This window comes from Pelophylax lessonae (genome assembly GCF_965119305.1).
Source record: "Pelophylax lessonae genome assembly, chromosome: 12".
Lineage (NCBI taxonomy): Eukaryota > Metazoa > Chordata > Amphibia > Anura > Ranidae > Pelophylax > Pelophylax lessonae.
Genome location: NC_138779.1, coordinates 111,991,062 through 112,017,659, shown reverse-complemented (window position 1 = coordinate 112,017,659; position 26,598 = coordinate 111,991,062). Strand labels below are relative to the sequence as shown.

General features: G+C 43.0%; 1 pseudogene across 1 annotated transcript in view; it reads left to right on the top strand.

The window, feature by feature from the left end:
* LOC309568902 (sulfotransferase 2B1-like) overlaps window positions 1-10,438 on the top strand; it is a 114,215-nt pseudogene extending 103,777 nt beyond the window's left edge. The window contains exon 8 of the transcript XR_014226127.1: window positions 10,302-10,438. The product of XR_014226127.1 is annotated as a sulfotransferase 2B1-like (transcript). The remainder of the gene's footprint in view (window positions 1-10,301) is intronic.
* The last annotated feature ends 16,160 nt before the right edge of the window (window positions 10,439-26,598 follow it).

Here is a 26,598-nt window from a genome sequence, read left to right as displayed (position 1 = left end):
GACCGAACACGGATTTTTACCCGAACATACAGTAAAGTGTCCGTGTCCGTGTTCGGGTAAAAAAAATCCAATTATTCGGTACGAACACGAATAATACAGTCCGTGTTCGCTCAACACTACTCTTAAGGTATCAGTATACCAAGACATTTTTGACAATTTCATACTCCTATCTTTGTGGGAACAGCTTGGGGATGGCCCCTTCCTGTTCCCACATGACTGCGCACCAGTGCCCAAAGCAAGGTCCATAAAGACATGAATGAGCAAGCTTGGGGTGGAGAAACTTGACTGGCCTGCACAGAGTCCTGAACTCAACCCGATAGAACACCTTTGGGATGAATTAGAGCGGAGACTGCAAGCCAGGCCTTCTCTTCCACATCAGTGCCTGACCTCACAAATGCGCTTATGGAAGAATGGTCAAACATTCCTATAGACACACTCCTAAACCTTGTGGACAGCCTTCCAAGAAGAGTTGAAGCTGGTATAGCTGCAAAGGGTGGGCCAACTCATTGTTGAACACTATGGATTAAGAGTGGGGTGCCATTAACGTTCATGTGCGTGCAAAGGCAGGTGTCCCAATACTTTTGGTAATATAGTGTATTTATAATTAAAGTGTTACTAAACCCACAACAGTAAAATCAGTCTGTATATGCAGTAAAGCATGCTTGTTATACTCACTGTGGAACCTAATCTGCATTGTGTAAAAAGGATGTTTGAGCCTGTATGCACAGATCCTCCTCTTCCTGCATTGTCCCCATAACATGTCCGGATAGTGGAGTCAGACTGCACATGCTCAGTTTGGTGTGTCTTGCTTTAGAGGTTTTCTTTTCTTGGAACAGTGCATGTGATTAGCACAGGGCCAATCAGCACTGTCCAGGCAGTGGGTCAGGGGTCCTGCATCCTGATAGGACAGCTCAGTGCAGTTTTAAAACTCCTCCTACAAGCTTTAACAAGGCACTGATAAAAGTCACTAGACTGCTATATACTGCTGATGAGAAAAGATGAAAAAAGAAAACTGGCATTTCCTGGTTCTGTGTACTGTGGGAGACCAAATATAGTGAATGCAGGGTCCTGGGTTTAGTAAGACTTTAAATGTAGCAGAAATGTGTCAATTTTGTTGTAGGAGAAGTTTGAAGTTGCAAAAAATTGAACATATATACTCACTTCTATGTTGCAGCATAAGTGTGATGTTGACTCTATCCCACGTTGGCTCTAAGAATGCGAACTGAGCAATCACATGACCGCTGATCACTCAGTTCTTGATCTACTTGGAATGGAAAGCAGTGACTGTTAGTGACTGGAGAATCTGGCAGGAGTGGAGGTGGGCACAGTTGGCTCAGTCAGAGGCAAAGCCAGCTGTCAGTCATGCAGCTGGGTGGATCCTGACAAAATTGTCTGGAGTGGCTCTGCTACATCAGCTGTGTCTAGATCAAACTATATGGCCTGTTATAGAGTATGGGGAAACTGCGCTAAACCCTATAGTGGAGGGCGTTGAAATCCTACCACATTTGTTTGTTACATAACAATAAAATGTGCAAAAAAAATGTGAATATGGTGGTACTCAGGTGTTGCTACCTTGTGCCATACAATAAAATGATACAAATTATGAAAAAATATAAAATATATAAATAACTTCAATTTAGAAAAAGATTATGGATAGCATAAGTTATTCAGATAATAAAGCGCAAAGTGTAATATATCAGCTAAAGTGCTTACATATAATCACAAGGTGAAATAATAAAGTCCATATTAGTGCAAATATTATATAGTGCAAATGGTGCATAAAGTCCTTCTGTGCCAATTGAAAAGTGCTAGTGCTTTCACATATGCAGTAGTGGTGTGACCCTCCACTTCACCTCCGGTGGTAAATGGTAAAATGGCCCACTTACCAGATCCAGTGGATTCCTGTTGGCCTACGTCAGCAGAAATCTGTACAGGCTTGGGTGTTTATTCTCAAGTTGGTTCCGGTTTCCTGGGGGTCCACGAGGGTCCACGGCTTGCTCCTGTATGCACTCAGGATGTGAAGGAAGAAAGAAGGCTCCTCATGGTTCAGACGGTATTAAAAAGATTTCCTCTTTATTCAAGAAACTTTCAATGCAATCACAATAAAAAGAGCTAAATAAAAACAGACTGGTGACCTTAAATGGTTTCCTTGCAGACTCAATGCCTCGCGGCTGTCCTTGGTGTCTGCTAGTAAGAGCAGCGCCGTACCCGGAAGTGGGGAGATGGTGTGCGGTTCACTGCAGGCCCAGAACGAGGCAGCGTGCGTTGCAACTTGACGCGCTTCGTCATAGAAATGACGTCATCGGAAGTTCTATATGGCCTGTTCTCTTTTTTTTTCTCCATTGCATTTGTGACTATTTTTGATGAGTAGCCCTGATGTTGGGAGATTATCCGTGTTGAGTGCAGGCTGTGATGCTGGATACTCCTTTTGTGCTTGTTGACCTCTTTCTACCACTTCTGGACTGGAAGATTTTCCCCCTTAATGACCAGGCTATTTTTTGCGATTTGGCACTGCGTTATTTTAATGGACAGTTGTGCGGTCGTGCAACGCTGTAACCAAATAAAATATCGAGCTTTCTTTTGGTGGTATTTGATCACCTGTGCGATTTTTTTTTTTTTTTTGCACTATAAACAAAAAAAGAGCGACACTTCTGAAAAAATATATATATTTTTCACTTTCTGCTATATAACATTCCCCCCCCCCCCCCCCCGAAGGAAAAAAAATTTAAAAATCAAATTTTTCATCATTTTAGGCTAATTTGTATTTTGCTATATATTTATCGTAAAAAAAATCCCACTAAGCGTACTTTGATTGGTTTGCGCAAAAGTTATCGTGTCTACAAACTAGGGAAAAGATTTACGTAATTTTTATTTATTTATTTATTTATTTTACTAGTAATGGCAGCGATCTGCGATTTTTAGTGGGACTGCAACATTACGGCAGACAGATTGGACCCCTAACTGACATTTTTGACACTTTTGGGGGGATCAGTGACATTACTACAGTAATCAGTTCTAAAAATATACAATGTTACTGTAATAATGTCACTGGAAGGGGTTAACCCAGGGGTGATCAAAGGGTTAAGTGTGAGCCTAGGGGAGTGTTTTCGAACTGTGGGGGGAGGGGCTTGTGAAATATATATATATTTAGGAGGATCACAGGCGCTCTGTGACCATTTCAGAGAGAACAACGGTCTGCTGTGTTTACAATAGCTGACGGTCCTCTCTCAGCGGGGAACGATCGCGGGTGCCCAAAGGCAATCGTGGCCGCCGGCCTCGTGGGTTAGCATCTCTGCTGCCTAGCGGGGGCGGGCGCGCCCGGCTCTGCCCCAGGAGCGATCCCGCGAATCCTTGTACCCATACGTTGGTTCGCGCAGCTGAGCCAGCCTGCGGCGGGTGGTCGGCAAGTAGTTAAATCAGAGATCCTGTGTGTATCTGGTAAGACGTTTGGGCACAATGGTTGGTGTGATATTATGATCACTTTTTTGGTTTAAAGGGAAAGCACACCTATAGTTTTGAATTCTTAATTTTATTTTGTATTTTGGTGTTTAGTGTGCTGCCTTTCTGTGTACCCTAACACACAAGCACAATATTTTTTCTGGACAATACCTTTATTCCTGTTGGTGGGTAATCTAGGAAATGATTAACCGCTTTACCACCGGAGGATTTTGCTGTCTTACGTCTGGGCCACTTTTTGCGATTCGGCACTGTGCGACTTTAACTGACAATTGCGCACTCGTGTGACGCCGTACCCAAATGAAATTTACGTTCTTTTTTCCCACAAATAGAGCTTTCTTTTGGTGGTATTTGATCACCTCTGCGATTTTTACTTTTTGCGCTATAAACAAAAAAATAGCGTTTATTTTGAAAAAATAACAATATTTTTAACATTTTTTTATATGAAATTCCCCCCCAAAAAATGTAAAAATCTAAATTTTTTTTAAATTTTTGGCCAATTTGTTTTCTGCTACCTATGTTTGGTAAAAAAAAATCACAATAAGCATATTTTGATTGGTTTGCGCAAATGTTATTGCGTTTACTAACAAAGGGAAAGATTTCTGTCATTTTTGGTGTTTTTTTTTTAACGCATAATGGCGGCGACCTGCAATTTTTTTTGCGGGGACTGCGACATTGCGGCGGACAGATCGGACCCTTGACTGACATTTTTGACACTTTTGGGGGTACCAGTGACATTTCTACAGTAATCAGTGCTATATATATGCACTGTTACTGTAAAAATGACACTGGCAGGAAAGGGGTTAATTTTATTGGAGAGGGAGGGGTTAATGTATGCCTGGTGCTTACTGACGTGTGTGGGGGGAGGTGACTATGTGACACAAGGACAGATCGAGGGTTCAGCTATGCTGAACCCTGCAATCTGACCCTGCCTGTCACTTAGGAGATCCGCCTGCTTTGTTTACAATCTCTTTACAACCAAGGTATGCAGAATACCATCTCAGATCGTACAACACATCGAACTTTGAAGCAAATGGGCTATAGCAGCAGAAGACCAAACCAGGTGCCACTCCTATCAGCTAAGAACAGGAAACTGAAGCTGCAATTAGCACAGACTCACCAGAATTGAACAATAGAAGATTGGAAAAACTTTGCCTAGTCTGATAAAGCCCCGTACACACGCACAGATTGTTGGCTGTAAATTGTTGGCCAACGTTCGATCGGCCGATTGTAGGCTTGTTAGTATGATGCTTCCGACAACCAACTGCGAATTTTCGGCCGAAAAAAATCTGGTGTGCATGCTATAAAATTTTTGTTGGCCAACAAAGAACGGCCGATTGTTCGTCAGTCAGTACAGATTTCGGCAGACAAAAATCAGATGAGCAAGACTGGGCATGCTCAGAGAAGGAAAAACACACTGAAAGTCAACCAGAACATGACATCACTTCTGAAGTTGGTTTTTGTTGGCCAACAAAAGTCCAGTGCAAGTCTAGAGCACATTTCAACCAACACAACACTGGACAAAAGTTTGCCGATCGGTTGGCCAACAATCTGTGCGTGTGTACGAGGCTTAAAGGCCCGTACACACGTACCGATCATCAGCGAACGATCGGCCGTCTTTTGTCCCTGGGCTATCGGTGTCTGTTGAAAAGTGCAAAGACAGCACAAGAATTTTGTCCGCCGACTACAGCCGACTGCAGAAGTGATGTCATGTAATGGTTAACTTTCCCTGTGTTTTTCCTTTTCTGAGCATGCCCAGTCTTGCAAATCTGCGGTCTGTCGTCCGAATTCTGTACTGACTGGCGAACAATCGGCCGCTCTGTTGTCGGCATACAAAAATTTTAATGCCTGCAAGACAGACTCTTGTCCGCAGAATGTGCGCTGACGGCTGTCGGAGGCACCATACTAACAAGCGTACAATCGGCAGATCTTTCGTCCGCCGACGTTTGTATGCCGACGATCGGTACGTGTGTACGGGGCTTTAGTCTCAATTTCAGCTGCAACATTCAGATGGTAGGGTCAGAATTTGGTGTAAACAGTATGAAAGCATAGAACCATTGTGCCTTGTATCAACGGTTCAGGCTGGTGCTGGTGGTGTAATGGTGAGGAGGATATCTTCTTGGCACGCTTTGGGCCCCTTAGTACCAATTGAGTATTCTTTAAACGCTGCGGTCTACCTGAGTATTGTTGCTGACCATGTCCATCCCTTTATGCCTACAGTGTACCCATCTTCTGATGGCTCCTTCCAGCAAGATAATGCACCATGTCACAAAGCTCAAATCATCTCACCACTGGTTTCTTGAACATGACAATGAGTTCATTGTACTCCAATGGCCTCCACAGTCACCAGATCTCGATCTCAATCCAGTAAACCACCTTTGGGATGTGGTGGAATGGGAGATTTGTATCATGGATATGCAGCCGACAAATCTGCAGCAACTGCGTGGTGCTATCATGTCACTATGGACCAAAATCTCTGAGGAATGAGGGAGCAAAGAGAAACCTCACTAAGTGCTTTGGATGAATGAATTTTTTTTATTTTGGAGGTTTACTACCACTTTAACCAGTTCTGGACCGGAAGGATTTGCCCCCTTAATGACAAGGCCATTTTTTGCAATTCGGCACGGCGTTATTTTAACGGTCGTGCAACGCTGTACCCAAATAAATTTGATGTCCTTTTTTCACACAAACAGAGCTTTCTTTTGGTGGTATTTGATCACCTGTGTGATTTTTTTTTTTTTGCACTATAAACAACAAAGAAAAGCGACAATTCTGAAAAAAAACAATATTTTCCACATTCTGCTATATAACATTCCCAAAAAAAAGTTTAAATATCAAAATTTTTCATCCTTTTAGGCCAAGATGTATTATGCTACATATTTTTGGTCGAAAAAAATTGCAAAAAGCGTATTTTGATTGGTTTGCGCAAAAGTTATTTTGTCTACAAACTAGGGGACAGATTTATGCCATTTTTATTTATTTATTTTTTAATAGTAATGGCGGAAATCTGCGATTTTTAGCAGGACTGCAACATTGCGTTGGACAGATCGGACCCCTAACTGACATTTTTGACACTTTTGGGGGGACCAGTGACGTTACTACAGTAATCAGTGCTAAAAATATGCACTGTTACTGTAATAATGACACTGGTAGGGACGGAGTTAACCTGGTTGGCGATCAAGGGGTTAAATGTAAGCCTAGGGGCGTGTTTACTAACTGTAGGGGGGTTGGGGGGGGTTGTGGGGGGGTTGGGCATTTGAAATGATCACAGAGACCTGTGATCCTATATAGAAGTATTACAGGCACTTTGTGATCATTTCAGAGAGAAGAACAGTCAGCTGCCCATCCTTCTCTCTCAGTGGGGAGCGATCGCGGGTGGCCGACGTCAATCCCGGCCGCCGGCCCAGTGCATCGGCATCCCCGTTGCCGAGTGGGAGCAGGAGTGCGCCACTGGCAGCACGCTCGCATCCCAGCACCAGGCGCATGACCGATGTACCCCTACGTCGGTTCGCACAGAAGGGGCTGCCTGCCGCAGTATATATGCGGCGGGTGGTCCTTAAGTGGTTAACCGCTTGCCGACTGCCGCAAGTACATATACTGCGGTGGTCAGCCCCGGCCAGGCAAAGTGACGTATGGGTACGTCACTAGCCTGTAAGCCAATAGCGGGCGGGCGCGCGCACCCAGAGGCGCGCTCCCGCCCCGGCTCGTTCCCGAACAAGTCCGCGCGTGTGACCGGCGGACCCGATGTCCGCCGGTCACTCGCGATCATCCGCTGTGAAGGGAGAAAGGCAGGCGGCTAATGTAAACAAAGCTGCCTGTTATTCTTCCTGTGTAAAAGCAGAGATCTAACGGTCCTGCTATGTAGGACCGTTGATCTCTGCTGTTAAATGTAAAGCCACATCCCTGCACAGTTAGAAACACGCCCCTAGGGACACACTTAACCCCTCCTTCTCCAATAAAGTTAACCCCTTCCCTGCCAGTGTCATTTTTACAGTAACAGTGCATATGTATAGCACTGATTACTGTAGTAATGTCACTGGTACCCCCAAAAGTGTCAAAAATGTCAGTCAAGGGTCCGATCTGTCCGCCAGCAATGTCGCAGTCCCGCAAAAAAAAAATCGCAGATCGCCGCCATTACTCGTTAAAAAAAAAAAACAACAAAAGTTACAAAAATCTTTCCCTTTGTTAGTAAACGCAATAACTTTTGCGCAAACCAAGCAAAATACGCTTATTGTGATTTTTTTTACCAAGCATATGTAGCAGAAAACAAATTGGCCTAAAATGTTAAAAAATTTTGATTTTTACATTTTTGGGGGGGGGGGGGGGTGATTTCATATAAAAAAATTTGAAAAATATTGTTATTTTTGCAAAATTGTCGCTATTTTTTTGTTTATAGCGCATGATCAAAAAATCGCACAGGTGATCAAATACCACCAAAAGAAAGCTCTGTTTGTGGGAAAAAAAGGACGTCAAATTTGTTTAGGTAGAGCGCCGCACGGCCGCGCAATTGTCCGTTAAAGTCACGCAGTGCCGAATCGCAAAATAGGGCCTGGTCAGGAAGGGGGTAAAATCTTCCGGGGGTTAAGTGGTTAAAGAGTAACTCTACTTTTGTTGACAAAAAAAAAACATTCCCTTCTGGGTGATTTCTGTACAATACAAGGATTTTAACAAACTGTTGCAGATTCCTACCTTTTGTTATTCTGAATATCCCTTTGTGTTTGTCTGTGTCCATGTGCTAAATGAATCTAATGGAAGAGGTTTCATAATGATCAACCAGTTGCTGCATCTGCAGGGCACTAACGAAGAAAATTTCAAGGTCTGCATTCCTTTAGATGTGTTTTCCTATTGGAATTAGAATAGTTCATATTCCCATCACACACCTTACTGGGTACAGGCACATCTGTTGTGGGTGCTGCAGTGATCACCAGCTGGACACTGGATCTATCACAGGTAAACAGATGTTCCGCAGCACACCATGGATCTTGCACAGCAGTCCAAAGAAACTTTTATTTGCAAAGGGATCACATCACATCAGGACCCCTTCGTCAGGCATGTGATGTCACATGCCTGACAAAGGGGTCTGGCATGACTCCGAAACATTGCACTTATCCTGATGTGATGTGATCCCTTTGCAAATAAAAGTTTCTTTGGACTGCTGTGCAAGATCCATGGTGTGCTGGCGAACATCTATGTTTACCTATTGGGAGTATCTCACCAAAATTTATATTTTTGTTGCAGGGGATGCCTGAAATCTGACTTGTATCTTAGTGCAGACTTCTGGGAAAATCAGTGAGCCAATCACACAAGTAGGAAATGATGTTTCTGGGGGGCGTTCTGTACACCTTCTGTGTATAAAACACCTCCAGGTAGCCATATTGTATTGCATTTTACAGAAAATTACAGAGCTGCAGATTTAAAAGGAAAAGTAATTTTTATTAACATTTAACCACAATATGACTTGTGTTGCAAGTGTATACACTATATTATTATTTTATTATATCGTTATTATATATATATTATTTATTATATATATTATTTTTTTAATTGCTATTTTTCTTTCCCACGAAAGTGGAGTTACCCTTTAAATTGTTCTCAGTTCTTGCTCATGCCTAGATCCAGGTAGGTTAACAAGTACATATACACTATATACATGTATATAAACCGATACACTATATTGTCAAAAGTATTGGGACACCTGCCTTTACACGCACATGAACTTTAATGGCATTCCATTCTTAGTCCATTGGGTTCAATACTGAGTTGACCCACCCTTTGCAGCTTCAACTCTTCTGAGAAGGCTGTCCACAAGGTTTAGGAGTGTGTCTATGGGAATGTTTGAACATTCTTCCAGAAGTGCATTGGTCAGGCACTGATGTTGGCGAGAAGGCCTGGCTCGCAGTCTCTGCTCTGATTCATCCCAAAAGTTATCTATCGAGTTGAGGTCAGGACTCTGTGCAGGCCAGTCATGTTCCTCCACCCAAACTTGCTCATCCATGTCTTTATCGACCTTGCTTGTGAACCCTAAATTAAATGACATTTCTCATTGTTTATGGTTGGCTTACTTGTTTTAAAATGCAATTGGGTGACTGGCCAATCAGTATTTAAGAATGGGGCTAATTTAAAAAGTGTTGATTGTGTGCATTGTGACTACATATACATACCTGTTGTAGATTACTTATACAGTCTTCTCTGCATGGTCCAGGAGGCAGCCAAGGCTCTATGTATTGAAATCTGTTTATCATCTATTTATCTATTTAATTATGATATTTCCTAAATGCATGAGATCAGAAATCTATTTATTTTTAGTAATTTTTCCAAAATGCGTAAGAGAGGAGATACTCACTCACTAAGCCTTACTTACCCTTTTATTGCAATGTTTTGGGAGGTACAAAACTGCACTGCCATGACATACTGCAAGTAGGAGCTAAATTGTTCAAAGTTCTGTGCAAAGCATTAGTTTTGCCACTAATGCATTAAAGAATAAACTTTTATTTTGAATTCAGCAGAGAGACCTCTGTCTGGCTTTTAATGTCACCTGTATCCCACTTCTTTTGGGGCAAGAAGTGATGGTTAGTTGCTACAACAGGGATACAGACAAAAACACCTTTTTATTAGATTAGGGAACAGTTAGAACTTCTGACAGCATTCTATTGCTGTCTGTCTCTTTCTGTCCTTGTGATGCCGACACCCTCATTTTTCATAATGACTTTGGAGGGACAGGAAGTGAGCATAAATCTCCCTAATGGGGTCACAGATGACAGTAAAAATGTGAGTTCTAATACCAAATCTATTGTCATAGTTTTGCCTGGAGTTGTACATACGGTATATATATTTTTTCTTTCCAGGTATCTGCGGTGATTGGAAGAACCATTTTACGGAATCCCAGAGCAAGTATTTTGACAAAATCTACAAGGAGAAAATGGAGAATTGCAAGGTGAAATTTCCATGGGATGAGGAATAACATTTATCTTGGGCAGAGATTAGTCTGTCAATGGGCTGGCATGAGACTCTTTACAACTTAGCCCTGTTCTCTATAATTACGTTATTTTAAACATGAGTAAAAATCTGCTCTTTCATTTGTAATTGTGAAAGATATATTGATGTAAAGCTAAAAAATAAGCTTTTTTTCAGAAATGCTGATTTTTTTTTCATTTGTTTAACTGTGATCCACCACCAATAATGGTTCTATTTTCTTTTTCTTTTTAATTAGATACTTTAATTGAACTTTTGCAGGTTTTACAACATGTAACATCTAAGCCAAGACATTCCACGCCACAGTCCGGTTCTACTAATATGTATCTGATATATAACTGACAATTAGTTGGTAACATATGCAATTTATACAGTTATGTCAATTAGTATGAGTACAATTGTAGCACCCTCCTAGTCAGGTTACTAGGATGTAATGGTCCTTTCACACGGGCGGTCTGTATGGCCGTTTTTCATCCCATTTTTTTGTGGATGAAAAACGTACATAATGCAGGTCAATGGGATTGCGGATGTCAGCGGATGACCATCCGCTGACATCCGATTTGGGTCCTTTCCTATCAGTTCCGTTTTTTGGAACGGAAGAGAACCCTACTTTTCTTCCGTTTAAAAAAAACGGAACGGAAGCAAAAACGGATGTCAGCGGTGTCATCCGCTGACATCCGCACTCCCATTGACATGCATTATCTCCGTTTATCATCCGCAAACGAATGGGACGATAAACAGACATACGGACCAAATGACACAAAAAAAAAAAAGTGCCGGAGCGGATCAAAAAAACGCTCCGCTCCGTTTGAAAGGACCCTTAGGCAAATTTAGTTCTTTTTGACTCTACTGTAATCAGTGGAGCAGTTGTTTATGGCTTTGGGCTGTTCTGTGTTTCAAAAGCTGCAGGTATAATTGTAGACTTTCCTAGACTATAGTGAGCAGGAAAGTCAAAAGGGCAGTCTGAATATTTATGGGACTTCAACCAATCCCTGGAGAGGTGTACCCAGTAGTTGGCTGAAGAGCACATATCTCTAGGGCTTGGAGTAGCCAGTTTCTTGTCCTACTACCCTCAGTTGGAGATTGCTACATGTTCATCGAGGTCCCAGCTGGGGAGGGAGGGGGGGGGGGCTACTGCTAAAATTCTTTGAAGCTAATCAAGGGAATTTCATCTAAGGACCTGGTCTAGAGACCTCACTGAAGAGTGCCCAGTGGAAGCTGGAAGGGGTCTGACTGTCCTGTGGCATTGTGAGAATTAACCTCTCCCTCACTGAAGAGGTTCCAGTGGACACAGGAAAGAGGCATCCGGTGAACCTGTGACATTGAGAGTACTGACCCGAGCTCAGGGCCCCAGTGACTGTGTGCTTTTTTTTTGGGTGGAAGAGCCAGTGGTAGTTCCGTCTGGGATTGCTTCTTAAAAGGGACTCAGTTTTGTCATCTGTATTTGCTCCGGCATAGGGACTGTTTGGGGAGGCTTAGCAAAATAGAGCGTCCTCCTACTCATATATTCAGTAAATCTGGAGTATCCCATATCACTTTACACTTCATCCAAGTTCTTTAGCAGTAAAAAACAAAATCCCCTAAACTGATTACTGAGCCAGAGTGTAACGCTCCTGCGTTTTTGTTATAGGCTGGATTTGCAGCTGCAAAATCTCCACTCAGTAGTCATGTAGAGATGTGTTGAATACCAGATCCAGCTCTCCAGGACTCATCACCGTGGGCCTGTCAGCTTCAACATACAGATATATACACACTCAATGAGATGTTCCTGGAGTGATAGGATGTATATGATAGTATGAAGGTGATGTGCTGAAGGGACAGGTGTGAACAGTGACAAGGATGGTAAGCACTTGATAGGTTTGTACAGGAGAGTTCAAGATGGTATTTAGGAATGCAGATAAGTTAGTATCGAGTATGCTAACAGGTGGTGAGGACAGCAGATGACAAATACAGGATAGACTAACCCAGTGCAAGGATAGATAGTAGTAGACAGGAGAGCTAGCAATCTATGCAGCAGTGCAGATGATAGATGGTAGTAGTCTCAAGAGCTAGCAATCTATGTAACAGTGCAGATGATAGGATAGTATGGATAGGTAGTAACAGTCCTTAATGCAATAGTAGTAGTGTAAGTTATGGAGGTTTCCCCTGCGGGGTACTTATCACTATAGTATAGTAGTAGAAGGGTCCGGTGATGAGGAAGTGATCCAGTAGCGAGATACAGGGATCAGTAGCGAGGTTCGGGTCTGAGGAAGTGATCCTGGTAGCGAGATACAGGGATCTGTAGCGAGGTTCCACAGCGAGACACGCTTGTAAGCATAGATGCAAGGCAGGTTGAACGAACATGTGAGTGAGAACGCCGGCGGTTGAAATAGCCGCTCTGCGGCGCTCAGTGATGACAGCATCGGTCTTAAAGGTGTATGCGCACCTACCAGAAGAGAATGGTGGGACGCATACACGGAATGGAAAGTGGAATAAGGGTACCAGAGGTACCAGAACATTACAGTACCCCCCCCCCTTAAGGCCGGCTCCGGAAGGCCTCTAGAACTGTTTTTTCCGGGTATTTCGAGTGAAAATTGCGAATCAGTCTAGGGGCATGTATATCAGAGGTATCCAGCCAGGTGTCGTCTTGGGGCCCATAGTTCTTCCATCGTACTAGATATTGGAGTCTTCTTCTGTGGACACGAGAATCCAGAATCTCCTTTATCTCATATTCTTCTCCGCCTTCAACTTGTACAGGAGGTGGAGGTGGGATGGTAGGCCTTATTCCTTGGTTAGGAACATGTGGCTTCAATAGCGACACATGGAAGATGGGATGGATCTTGAGATCTGCCGGTAAGGTGAGCTGTACTGCAGCTTTTCCAATTAGTTTCCTGATTGGGAAGGGTCCCAAGAATAAAGGCCCAAGCTTTTTGCTAGGGATCTTTAATCTTAAATTTTTTGTTGATAGCCAAACGAGGTCCCCAATAACATACTGAGGAGAAGGTCTTCTACGAAGGTCGTAGTACCTTTTTTGTTGACTATGAGCATGTGATATGGTAGTATTGAGTAAACCCAAAGAGTCTTTTATTTGGGTAAGGTAATCCGAGGCTACTGGGTTACTCGATGGCAGGATGCGTGGTGGAAGAAGAGTGGGATGAAACCCATAGTTCAAGTAGAACGGACTTTGCTTCGTAGTACTGTGGGTTGCGTTGTTGTAAGCAAATTCCGCTAGAGGAAGGAGATCCACCCAATCATCCTGCAGGTATGATGTGTAGCAGCGTAGATATTGCTCAATGCACTGGTTGACTCTTTCAGTCTGTCCGTTGGTCTGAGGATGGTAGGGAGAAGTGAGCTTTCGCTCAATGCGTAAAATTTGACAAAGTGCTTGCCAAAATTTAGAGATAAATTGTGAACCACGGTCGGACAAAAGAGTCTTTGGAATTCCATGCAACTTGAACACGTTTCATCAGTAGTTCCGCTGTTTGTTTGGATGAAGGTAGTCTACGGATAGCGATGAAATGTGCCATCTTTGTCAAGTGGTCCACTGACACTAGGATGGTATTAAATCCTTTGGAAGGTGGTAGTTCTACTATGAAATCTAAGGACACAACTTCCCATGGAACCTGGGGTATTGGTAGACTACAAAGTAGTCCAGATGGTTTTGTAGTGTCAATTTTGGACCTTGCACAGATGTCACATGAAGAAACAAATTTTTGTACAGACGTCTTCATATCAGGCCACCAAAACTGCCTGGTGAGTAAATTAAAGGTTTTCGTCATACCCATATGTCCTGCCATGGGTACATCATGCGATAACTCCAAGATCTTGGTGCGCATAGTAGGGGGTATGTAAAGTTTGTCATTGTAATAGAGGAAGCCTTCTGCATCAGTACTTATTTGTGGTGGAGGTGAATCCATTCCTATACTGTGCAAAATCTCTTCCTTCAAGGATCGGACAACACCAATGATGCGTTCATAGGGTATTATGGGAATGGAAGGGATTTCGGCGCAGTTATCTTCAGTTACTCGTGATAGCGCATCCGCTTTTTTATTTTTGTCTGCAGGCGTATAGGTCACTAAGAAATTAAATCTTAAAAAGGATAATGACCATCGTACCTGCCGGTGGGAAAGAGTCTTGTTAGTCTGGAGGTATTGAAGGTTTTTATGATCTGTATATATGAGTATTGGTAACTGGGTACCTTCGAGCAGATGTCGCCAATTCTCCAGTGCCAATTTTATGGCAAGCAACTCCTTTTCACCCACTGGGTAATTCACCTCTGGGCTGCTTAGTGATTTTGAAAAGAAAGCAACTGGGTGGAGTGATGAAGTGTTTGTTGGTCGTTGGGAGAGAACTGCTCCTACTGCCATATTTGACGCATCTACCTCTAGAATATATTGGAGGGATGGGTCTGGATGGCGTAGTATGGGAGCAGAAGTGAAGCTTGATTTTAACAAGCAGAAAGCTTGATTTGCTTCTTCTGACCATTTGAATGATTTTTTATACTTGTCAGTTGTGTGAGAGGTCTCACAATGGCGGAAAAGTTCTTGATGAACTTCCTATAGAAGTTCGAGAATCCTAGGAATCGCTGTAGGGCCTTACGAGTTGTTGGTATAGGCCAGTCTAGAATACAGGATATCTTACTCATATCCATCTTAATTCCAGTTTTGGATATGAAGTATCCTAGAAATAATATTTCTTCTTTATGAAATAGGCATTTTTTTAATTTCACGTATAGACTGTGTGAGAGCAGTCTGGACAACACAAGTCTTACATGTTTTATGTGTTCAGGCATAGATCGAGAATAGATAAGTATATCGTCTAGGTATACTACAACACAGACATCAAGTAAGTCTCTAAAGATGTCGTTTATGAATCTTTGGAAAGCTGCGGGAGCATTACATAGCCCGAATGGCATCACAAGGTATTCGAATAGTCCGTATCTGGTTCTGAATGCTGTTTTCCACTCATCCCCGTCACGGATTCGGATTAGGTTGTATGCCCCTTTCAGGTCTAATTTGGTGAAATAAGTAGCCCCACGCACTTGTTCAATAAGTTCAGGGATAAGCGGCAAAGGATAGCGATCCTTTATCGTAATCGTGTTTAATTGCCTATAATCGATAATAGGCCTGAGACTGGAATCCTTATTGCGGACAAAGAAAAGTCCTGCAGCAGTGGAAGAAGTAGAGGGTCTAATGAACCCTTTTGTCAAATTCTCATCCAAGTATTCCTTGAGGTGAGAAAGTTCATCCTGTGAAAGGGGATAAACATGACCGAAAGGCAATTTGCTGTTAGGGAGTAGATCGATAGTGCAATCGTAATCCCTATGGGGAGGCAACACTTGATCATTTTTCTCAAGGAACACTTCGGACAGATCCTGATAGCATAGTGGTGCAATTTCATCTGACACCACAGACAGAATCTTCCCATAAGATGGGAGGTTACACGTATTCTCACAATAGTGAGAAGGGAAAACCAAAGTCCGTTTTTTCCAATCTATGATTGGTTGGTGTGTGTGTAACCAGGGAAGTCCCAAAATAATAGGAAAATGGGGTGAGGATAGTATATCAAAAGTGATGGTCTCCACATGTGACTCGTTGGTAGTGGCAAGGAGTGCCTGTGTCTGGTTGGTGATTGGACCAGAAGACAGTGGAATACCATTAATGAAACTAACAGAAACAGGCTTAGATTTTGAAATAATAGGTATTTTATTTAAGGTAACAAAGCGTGTATCAATATAGTTTCCACAAGATCCAGTGTCGACCATAGCCTTGGTGGTGATCCTAGTTTGGTCCCACTGTAATATTAAATGAACAAAAAGATAGGGGTTAGAAAAGGAACTCGTTAATCCTCCCAGCAAGACATGTGAACACCCACCCTCTTTTTTGTGAACAAGGACACAGGTGCTTATCAAATGATCCGGGGATGCGCAATACATGCAGAGATTTCTGGATGTTCTTCTAGCTCGTTCAGTAGTCGTTAAAGGTGGGCGTATGGTTCCTACATCCATGGGAGTAGGGTCAACGGCCGAAATCCGAGAAGGACTAGACAATGGCATGCCCATCTTTTCAGCCCTTCTTTCTCGCAGTCGTCTGTCGATGTTGATACTAAGTTGTATCAAGGCCTCCAAGGTGCCAGGTAAATCCGCTCGGGCGAGCTCGTCTTTAACAGCTTCCGATAACCCGAGTCTGAATTGAGTTCGCAAAGATGTGTCATTCCACCCTGAATCAAGGGTCCATCTTTTGAACTCAGATACAAAGTCTTCTACAGGTCTCCTTCCTTGTTTCAAGGCCCTCAACTGCATATCAGCAGTACTCTGCCTATTGGGGTCATCGTATAAGCTGGTGAGTTCCGCTAGGAATAAAGAATAGATGTTGAGAATCTGATCATTATTCTCAAAGAGAGAGTCTGCCCAGGCCCGTGGATCACCCGTCAAGTATGAAATAATGGTACAGACTTTTATTTGATCAGTGGGGTATGTACGAGGCTTTAACAAAAAAAGCAATTGACATGCGTTTTTGAATTCCCGAAATGTTTTCCGGTCGCCTGTAAACACTAGAGGGGTGTTTATTTTAGGTTCAGGAGGCTGAACAGTAGTAAGCCGTGAGAGCTGGGTTACCTGCTGTGTTAAAGTCTGATTCTTTTCTTGTACGTCAGTCAGAGCAAGTATTAACGCTTTTACTTGTTGTGTTAATTGTGTCACTTGAGTGGGTAATTCTGCTGAATCCATTTTTAAGGTTCGTTTAATCTGTAACGCTCCTGCGTTTTTGTTATAGGCTGGATTTGCAGCTGCAAAATCTCCACTCAGTAGTCATGTAGAGATGTGTTGAATACCAGATCCAACTCTCCAGGACTCATCACCGTGGGCCTGTCAGCTTCAACATACAGATATATACACACTCAATGAGATGTTCCTGGAGTGATAGGATGTATATGATAGTATGAAGGTGATGTGCTGAAGGGACAGGTGTGAACAGTGACAAGGATGGTAAGCACTTGATAGGTTTGTACAGGAGAGTTCAAGATGGTATTTAGGAATGCAGATAAGTTAGTATCGAGTATGCTAACAGGTGGTGAGGACAGCAGATGACAAATACAGGATAGACTAACCCAGTGCAAGGATAGATAGTAGTAGACAGGAGAGCTAGCAATCTATGCAGCAGTGCAGATGATAGATGGTAGTAGTCTCAAGAGCTAGCAATCTATGTAACAGTGCAGATGATAGGATAGTATGGATAGGTAGTAACAGTCCTTAATGCAATAGTAGTAGTGTAAGTTATGGAGGTTTCCCCTGCGGGGTACTTATCACTATAGTATAGTAGTAGAAGGGTCCGGTGATGAGGAAGTGATCCAGTAGCGAGATACAGGGATCAGTAGCGAGGTTCGGGTCTGAGGAAGTGATCCTGGTAGCGAGATACAGGGATCTGTAGCGAGGTTCCACAGCGAGACACGCTTGTAAGCATAGATGCAAGGCAGGTTGAACGAACATGTGAGTGAGAACGCCGGCGGTTGAAATAGCCGCTCTGCGGCGCTCAGTGATGACAGCATCGGTCTTAAAGGTGTATGCGCACCTACCAGAAGAGAATGGTGGGACGCATACACGGAATGGAAAGTGGAATAAGGGTACCAGAGGTACCAGAACATTACACAGAGTGAGTGAAATGTGAAGCTGTGCCCAGATGCCTCTGCACCAATCTTGGGAAAGAACTGGTTAAATTACAGTAGCTCCTTCGGGGTAGTGCTACACAATTTTAACCTGCATAGTCTAAGAAACACACCAATGTATACAGAACAAAGCATGTGACGTGAATTTAAATAAGAATTATAAACCGTGCTAAACAAACTTGTGTGCCATTTTGCTTAAAGATTTGACATCCGCTTTATATTTTTAACCTTTAGGGGGATACCTATCCACACCTCTGACAAGAGACAATACACACCATGCATTACGCTCCACATTTACAACAGCAACCTATGTAGAACAAGGGAAGGGAGAGCCAGTCTTGGTGTTGCAAACCACATATCACATATCTTCTTAAAATTTGTTGGGCATTTCCTATGCTAAAAGACTAGTTTTTCTCTAGCCAAAGTGTTATTAGCTTGATTTCCCCATTCTTCAATTGTTGAGGGACATCCACTTTTGAGCAATTAGCTGGCAGGCTTGAAACAACAATCTAATAATAAAAGCATAGGTGTTTGTAGGTAAAGATTCCTCATAGAACATGCTCAGCAAACATAATGTAAGCCTGGATCCTCCACAAGACTGGCTTGAAACATTAAATTAATAGTATTTATAAATCTCTTGCAATATTGGTGAAGGTTGGGGCATCTCCATAGCATGAGTTAGGTCCGCTGGACCTCCATACCATTTAGGGCAATTAGGGGTTTCCCTATGATTCCATGTGCGGGATAAATTCTATGTGATGTAAATCATTTTGTGAGTTTGTGTGTTGTAGACAGGGGAACTAGTTGTAGTGTGGATAAAGCTGTATCCCACATTTCTTCTGAAATTAGGCCCAGATCCCTGACCTGGCCGCTAATCTAACTGTTCCATGGGTTTTTTAATGAAGCGTTCCTTATATCTGTGAGATGAGCCTTTTTTGATTTCACTGTGTGTAAATAAATTGACAATAGATAATGGTTGTAGAAGCATTTTATGAGTATGTGTTTGTGTCTGCATGGCGTGCTTCAACTGTAAATATTGAGAAAAACTTTGGTGCGAATTGTCAGATTCAAATGTCTTAACATTACCACTTTTATGCAGTTGGGAGAAATATTTAACTCTCCTATACCGCAGTTCAAATCTTGTTATCTTGTCAAGCGTCACATATTCTGAGTTATTCCAAAATGGTGTACAGTGCCTAAACCCTTTAAAACCCAAGTCTTCATAGCTTGCCATGTTTTACCTAAGAAGTAAGCATGTAAAGTATTGCACAGATGTTTTCATATATCTGGATTCTAGGTGAGCAAAAATGGGATCATTTCCAAGCATTGTTAATAGCACACCTATCTGCTGGGTTTTCCTGATCCCAGTCCGCCACACCCTTAGATAGTTTCAGTGTTGATAATTTAACGTGAGAATGTTTTTCCTCTAAAATAAGTCACAAAACAAAGAGTTAAGTATCCTATACCACCTTGACATTACCCATATAGGAGAGTTGAGAGGAACATATAATAGTTGGGGACCCGAGAAGAGGGGGTTTGAGGCTGCTCTGTCCAAACCATGCAGGTAAGTATGGCATGTTTATTATTTTTGGATTTTTGAAAAGAAGATTTAGAATTTCTTTATTATGGAGTAGAGCCATCACAAGAGCCTCCACAGCAGCCTTGTACAGGGAAATGTCTTGCCCAGTGCTCCCCTATGCTTTGACCAAACAAACTATTTAAAGTTAAAGTATTTCTGGACATCAGCTTTAACAAATTGGAAATTACTTGCATTTATCTGCCTCTTCCCCAGACCTACTGTAACCCACCCTCCACCTCACCTTAAACTCCCACTCCTCTTTGCTTCGGTGTCTAGTAAGATTACTTTGTGGTATACGGCAAGGAAGCTTAGACCCCTGTTGTGCATTAATGTGCTTTTACTGAACAAAAATACTGTACATACAAACTTCTACAATTATAGGAAAAAACAATATAAGACTAGATTGGCAGATATACATCCAATAACAAATTGCTAAAAACAACTACTTAACTCAGGTTAGAGCAGTTTAATGATCTCTGTAGGCAAAGAGGACCCAGGCTTACTCTATAAGCTGTTGCTGTAGGTCAGGCGAAAGTGTCTTCAGGTGTTCTGCTCTCCTTCTGTCAAAGATCTTCCTTGGTGTTAATTCATCTTAGAGTCCTTACGGCTATTACTTTCTAACTCCTCCCAAGGATAAAGAGATTTAGGTATGGGCTCAGGTGCAGTTTTGGGAATTGGTTTGGAGCTAACAGGAGGGGTCTGTTCTGTTTTCCACAAAAACTAGGCTGATGTTATCTTCACTAGGTGTAGTGTTCCTAACCCTGTCTGGCCTTGACCTTATCTACTGCCCTAACAAGTTTAGTTTTAGTCTCCTCCAGTGCCCCCAACTGGCTTTAAAGAGTAGGGACTTTGTGAATCTTGCTGTTTAATCCCACGCCTCCTAGCAAGGACAATAAAGGAGCCCTGAGATAAAGAGGCGCAGACTTCATCAAGTTAGAGCACAGAGCAGACGTAAAGGGTTCTATATCTGGACCCATCCATTCTGGAAACATACTTAACCCGGTTACACAACCCATCTCACGTAACCTGGATGTACCCTCTCCTATTGTTCTCCACGAGTATGTATTTTCCAAATTACTAGGGTTAGCCTATACTCGGACTATCCAATCTCTCACGTGGTCTAACAGTAAAAAATTTACAGTAAACTTTTCACATGGACTGACTCAATTGCGGGTCATGGGTTAACAACACTCTGTATGGGATCAGAGGGGTGAACAGCCAGCTCAGAGACAGTCCAGTGAAATAAACTATGCTTTTATTCAGCAAAAAGGCAAAAGAAACAGAAAATGGCAGGCTTGTCTTGAAATAACAGTCCTCAGAAGGGTAAAACACAGTCTTTGGAGCAAACAGGCTTATAGGCAGGGCTCGAGTCCTAGGGGAACGCATGGGAACGATGTTCCTGAACTATTTCTACAGCAGGAACGCCGTTCCCGTTAGCAGCTGCGTCCCCCCCCCAACACGATCTCAGCGCCTGGCACGATCTCCTGCTCTGGGATGGCGGGTCAGTAAGCCCAGATTGCGGTTCCCGACCCGCCATCCCCGAGCACAATGTGAAGAAAGGAGCTGCACTGCCGAAAGCAGAGCCGATGCTTCCTGTATAGTGCAGGCTCCTGTCACAGACGGAGGGATACCAAATGTAATCCGCCTGTGACAGAAGCAAAACAGAAGCATCGGCTCTGCAGATGAGAGAGGGAGGCAGGGCAGCTGCCAAGTAAGCCCGCGCTGCCTGAAAATCAGGAGCCCCATCAGTCCATTGTCAAGTCCACAGATGTGACAGCCGAGGAAGGAGCATGCGGGGCCGTGAGCTCCAATGACACTCTGACCCCGCCACCTGCTATGCCTGTACATCGGGACCTGAGAGGTAGGAGAGGATGTCAGAGTGCTAGTGGCAGCCAGAAGCACTGTGTGAGCTCACAAATCGGATTGGAGCAGACCATGGTCCAGGTAGGTCCTTCTCCTCCCCTGGCTCCCCATATATAGGTACCAGTCTAGTTCTAAACTCTGACCTGGCTGTGGCTGTTCATTAGAGAGCATCATGGCCCACAAGACCCGGGGCAGCACTGTGCTGACATCTTCTACACTGTGAAACTCAGCACTGCTTGATGGGCTTATTTTAGACTTGGTTCTCACGTATGCAGGTTTGTGCAGGCACAACAGCTTATTTATTTAAATGGGCTGCTATGTCAGCATTTCCCACAAAAAAGGTGCATGCAGCATTTTAAAAACGCAGTGGCCTTGAAATCACATCATGCTTTTGCACCATGCGACTTACATGTGGTTCCTGCACCTGCAAACATGCTGCATTTTTAGATGCGTGGGCCACATGAGTCATATGGTGCAAAAGCATGATGCGATTTCAAGGCCACAGTTTTTTTTAAATGATGCATGCACTTTTTTTCAGCGAGAAATGCAGGCACAGCAGCCCATTCAAATGAATAAGCTGTTGTGCCCGCACAAACCCGCATACATGTGAACCAGGCCCAAAGCAGTAGTAAAGTCATTAAAAAAAAAAAAAAAAACATCCCCCTGCAGATTTAGGTCATAATGCACTAGTGTCCACTGCATACTAGCACATCATGACAGACGTATCTGCAAACTGAGCCCCTCATGGCTCCCCTTGGCCCTCAGCACAACCCTCTTCTCCCAGTCTTCTTTCTGGGTTCTCAACCTTTGAACACTTGAATGGACAGGCTGCGGTGACATCATTCCTGCACATGTGCACAGGAGTCACATCGCTGCAGCACAGAGTGGGCTCTAAATGTGATGGGATCCGCGCATGCATGGCTCAAATCACATTATTGCTGACAGGCAGGGGGGGCATTTATAACAGAATAGACCACTAAGGTCTCCTCTGTTATAACTACTTCAGTGCTGGACACTTTTACCCCCTTCCTAAACAGGCCAATTTTCAGGGCTGTCAAAATAAATCACCGTCTGCTTTTTTTTTTTTTTATGCTAAATAAACAAAAAAGAATATTTTGGAAAAAAAAATGTGTTTATATTTATTTCTGTTATACAATTTTGCAAATAAATAATCTTTCTTCATAAATTTATGCCAAAATAAATTCTGCTACATTTTGTTGGAAAAAATAACCCAAATGAGTGTATATTATTTAGTCTATAGGAAAGGTATAGAGTCCACAAACTTTGGGATATACATTCACCGGCCACTTTATTAGGTACACCTTGCTAGTAGCGGGGTTAAACCCCTTTTTGCCTTCATTCTTGGTGGCATAGATACAACAAGGTGTTGGAAACATTCCTCAGAGATTTCCCAAAAGCTAAGTGACACTTTTTGGGGACCAGTGACACCAATACAGTGATCAGTGCTAAATAATATGCACTGTTACTGTATAAATTACACTGACAGGGAAGGGTTAACATCAGGGGCAATCAAAGGGTTAGGTGTGCTCCTAAGGAGTGTTTTCTAACTGTGGGGGGAATGGACTGACTGGAGGAGAGAGATCTGTGTTCCTAAATACTAGGAACACACAATCTCTCCCTTACTGTCTGGCAGAACAGCCACCTGCCTTGTTTACATAGGCAGACGGCTGTTCTCTCAGTCTCCTGGACAATTGCGGGAGGCCGGCGGCAAAGCAAAGCAAAATCACGTATATGTACGTGATTTTGCGCTTAAGGGACGCCCTGCCACAGTAAATGTACGGTGGGCGGTCCTTTAAGGGGGTAATTAGTACTAAGGGGCCCAAAGTGTGCCAAGAAAATATCCCCCACACCATTACACCACCATCACCAGCAATTGTAGCCTCAGTTTCCTGTGCTTAGCTGACAGGAGTGGCACCCGGTGTGGTCTTCTGCTGCTGTAGCCCATCTGCTTCAAGGTTTGATGTGTTGTGCGCTCAGAGATGGTATTCTGCATACCTTAGTTGTAACGAGTGGTTATTTGAGTTACTGTTGCCTTTGTATCATCTGGAACCAGTCTGCCCATTCTCCTCTGACATCAGCAAGGCATTGTCCTCCACACAACTGACGCTCACTGGATATTTTCTCTTTTTCCCACCATTCTCTGTAAACCCAAGAGATGGCTGTGTGTGAAAATCCCAGAAATACTCACCACCAGCCCATCTGCCACCAACAACCATGCCACGTTCAAAGTCACTTCAATCCCCTTTCTTCCCCATTCTGATGCTCAGTTTGAACTTCAGCAAGTCATCTTCACCACATCTAGATGCCTAAATGCATTGAATTGCTGCCATGTAATTGGCTGATTAGCAGTTTGTGTTACCAAGCAATTGAACAGGTGTACCTAATAAAGTGGGTGTATATTCTTAGCTCAAAAAAAGTTAATTCTCTTGCTCTCAGCTTTTTCCAAATTACCGCTTTTATTTTTTGCTGCTGTGATCTGACTTTCTGTTAGAAGGTGGATAAGTTCCCCCTTCATGGTCCTCCTTGTAGGTAGGAATGTAGCCACCCTCTCTTGCTCACTCCTGAGATGGACTATTGGATGTGTTGTGGGCATAGAGCAGTGTACATGGCTGCAAATAACATGAGAATGAATAGCAAAGATTTTTTGGGGTGTTGGGGTGGAGAGAAAAATTGCATGGGAGCCCCAAGGAAATGTTTGCCCGGGGTCCAATCCATATTAAAGATTGCCCTGGAGGGAAGTAGAGGTAGAGAGAGAAAAGAGGGAGAGAGCAAGCAAGAGCGAGAGAGAGAGAGGGGAGAGAGAGAGAGAGAGAGAGAAGGAGGGAGAGAAAGGAAAGAGGTAGGGAGAGATAGATAGATAGATAGATAGATAGATAGATAGATAGATAGATAGATAGATAGATAGATAGATAGATAGATAGATAGATAGATAGATAGATAGATAGATAGATAGATAGAGCAATATAAAGAGACAGATGGAAAGAGAGAGAGGGGTGGAGGAGAAAAAAACAAGTGAGGGAGAGAAGAAAGAAAGAAAGAAAGAAAGAAAGAAAGAAAGAAAGAAAGAAAGAAAGAAAGAAAGAAAGAAAGAAAGAAAGAAAGAAAGAATAGAGAGGGGCGAGAGATAGAGGAGAACTAGTGAAATTTGCTACTCAAAGTATATCCACGTAACAAAACAGAAGGGGATCCATCCCCTTCTGTCTAGGCAGATCAGATTGGAGGGCCCATAGAGTAGAACGGGCTGTGTCCGTGTCTGCTCTGCATATGCTGACATGGACCTATCATCTGATCTGCCCGCTCTGTTCATTGTGGCTCGCAACCGGTTACCAAGTCGCTAAAGTGGCTCTCGCTTCTCAAAAAGTATATATACACGAACACACGCTTTTTTTTTTTTTTTCATTTTTGAGGTGGGGGGTGGTAATCTTGGGTGAGTTCCCACACTTTTTTTTCCCAGGACTTGACCCCTGCTTATAGGCAACTTATTACACAGCTCTAGCCAGAATTACAATCTCTCATAAGGCTTGGCTCACCCAGCAGGTGACAGTCCAGCAATGGAGCTTCCCTCTCAGCGTGCTGATGTCTCTTCCACTCCAAGCAAACAGCTCTACTGATACTTTCAGATACTACTGATAAGCAGGTCTGAAAGGGAAGTACCTGCCCTCTATAATTAACCCTCTCATCAGCCTGTCCCAGGCTGACTCTCTACAACTCCCATAGCCACTGCTTCCTTGCCTGACAAAACAACACTGTCCCCCCCCCCCCTTCATCCCACAAACATAGGAGCCAACTCAACAGGGGTTCCCTAGACCTCTGTTTGTATTGTTTTGACAGCTCGTGGAGTTTAGATTTTGTAAACTCCCTTGTGATAATGCACCTCCCCATCTGCCATATTCTCTCCACCATGTTGCTTTTTCCTATGCTTAGTAATGCTAGGTCTAGCACACTTTTTCTTTCCCACTAGTAGATCATCATCTTAAATATTAAACTCTATCCCCTCATCCTTACTATCATTTGAGGAGAGCACATCCTCACAATCCCAGTTTGGGGATGTGACAATGGCACATACCCTGGCTTTACTAACAGGTTTACGGCCCTTCCTTTTCCTTAAGGCCTTCATTGATTTGGTCATGGGGCTGCACACCGCTCTTGCAAGTCATCAGCCCTACTAGCAGTTGAACGTACACCCTCCAAAGCAACTGCTAGCTGGTCTTTTAATGCCCTAATTTCTGCATGTGCCTTCTCCCTCCTTTGTGATTCAGTATAGAGAGCATAAAGAAAGAATCAGCCCACTGTGGACAGTGCCCTCTTCTCTGCTTTACTTAAATCCAACCCTTCAAGGCTAAAATCTATAAAATGATCTGAGACTTTATCATCCCAAGTCTTATTCAAGGGAGAAGCATACTTTGCAAATTATTTAGCAAACTCATTGTCTCTGGCCCAGATAGTTACCAGAAACCTCTGCAGCCTTGCTTTTTCTAAACAGATTATGCAGTCTTTTTGCTTCGCACAAGGTACATATCACACCACACAAAACAGGTCTACTTCAGTTGAACTTTAGCACAAATCCCGGATGAGCCCCCAATTGTTTTGCTTTAGTGTCTAGTAAGGTTGATTTTGCATTAATAAGCAAGGAAACTTAGACCTCTGTGGTATAATAATGTGCTTTTACTAAACAAAAATTCTGTACATACAAACTGCTACTATTAAAGGAAAAGCAACAGAAGACTAGATTGGTAAATATAAATACAGCAAGCAAATTGCTAAAAAAGAACTACTTATCTCAGGTTAGAGTGGTTCACAATCTCCGTAGGCAATGAGGACCCAAGTTTACTCTATAAGCTGTTCCAGGAGGTCAGGTAAAAGCATCTTTAGGTGAAGTTTCCTCTCTTTCTGTCAAAGATATTCCTCAGTTTTAACTCAGCTTATGCCGATGCCCTTTCATTGTGGAAAGTTTACCATCCCCATATGGGTGTGGCACATTGTGCAATACTGTGTTTCAATTGGAAAATGATTTTTTAATTTGCCCTCTAGATGGCACTGTGGTATCATGCCATAGGTCATATATG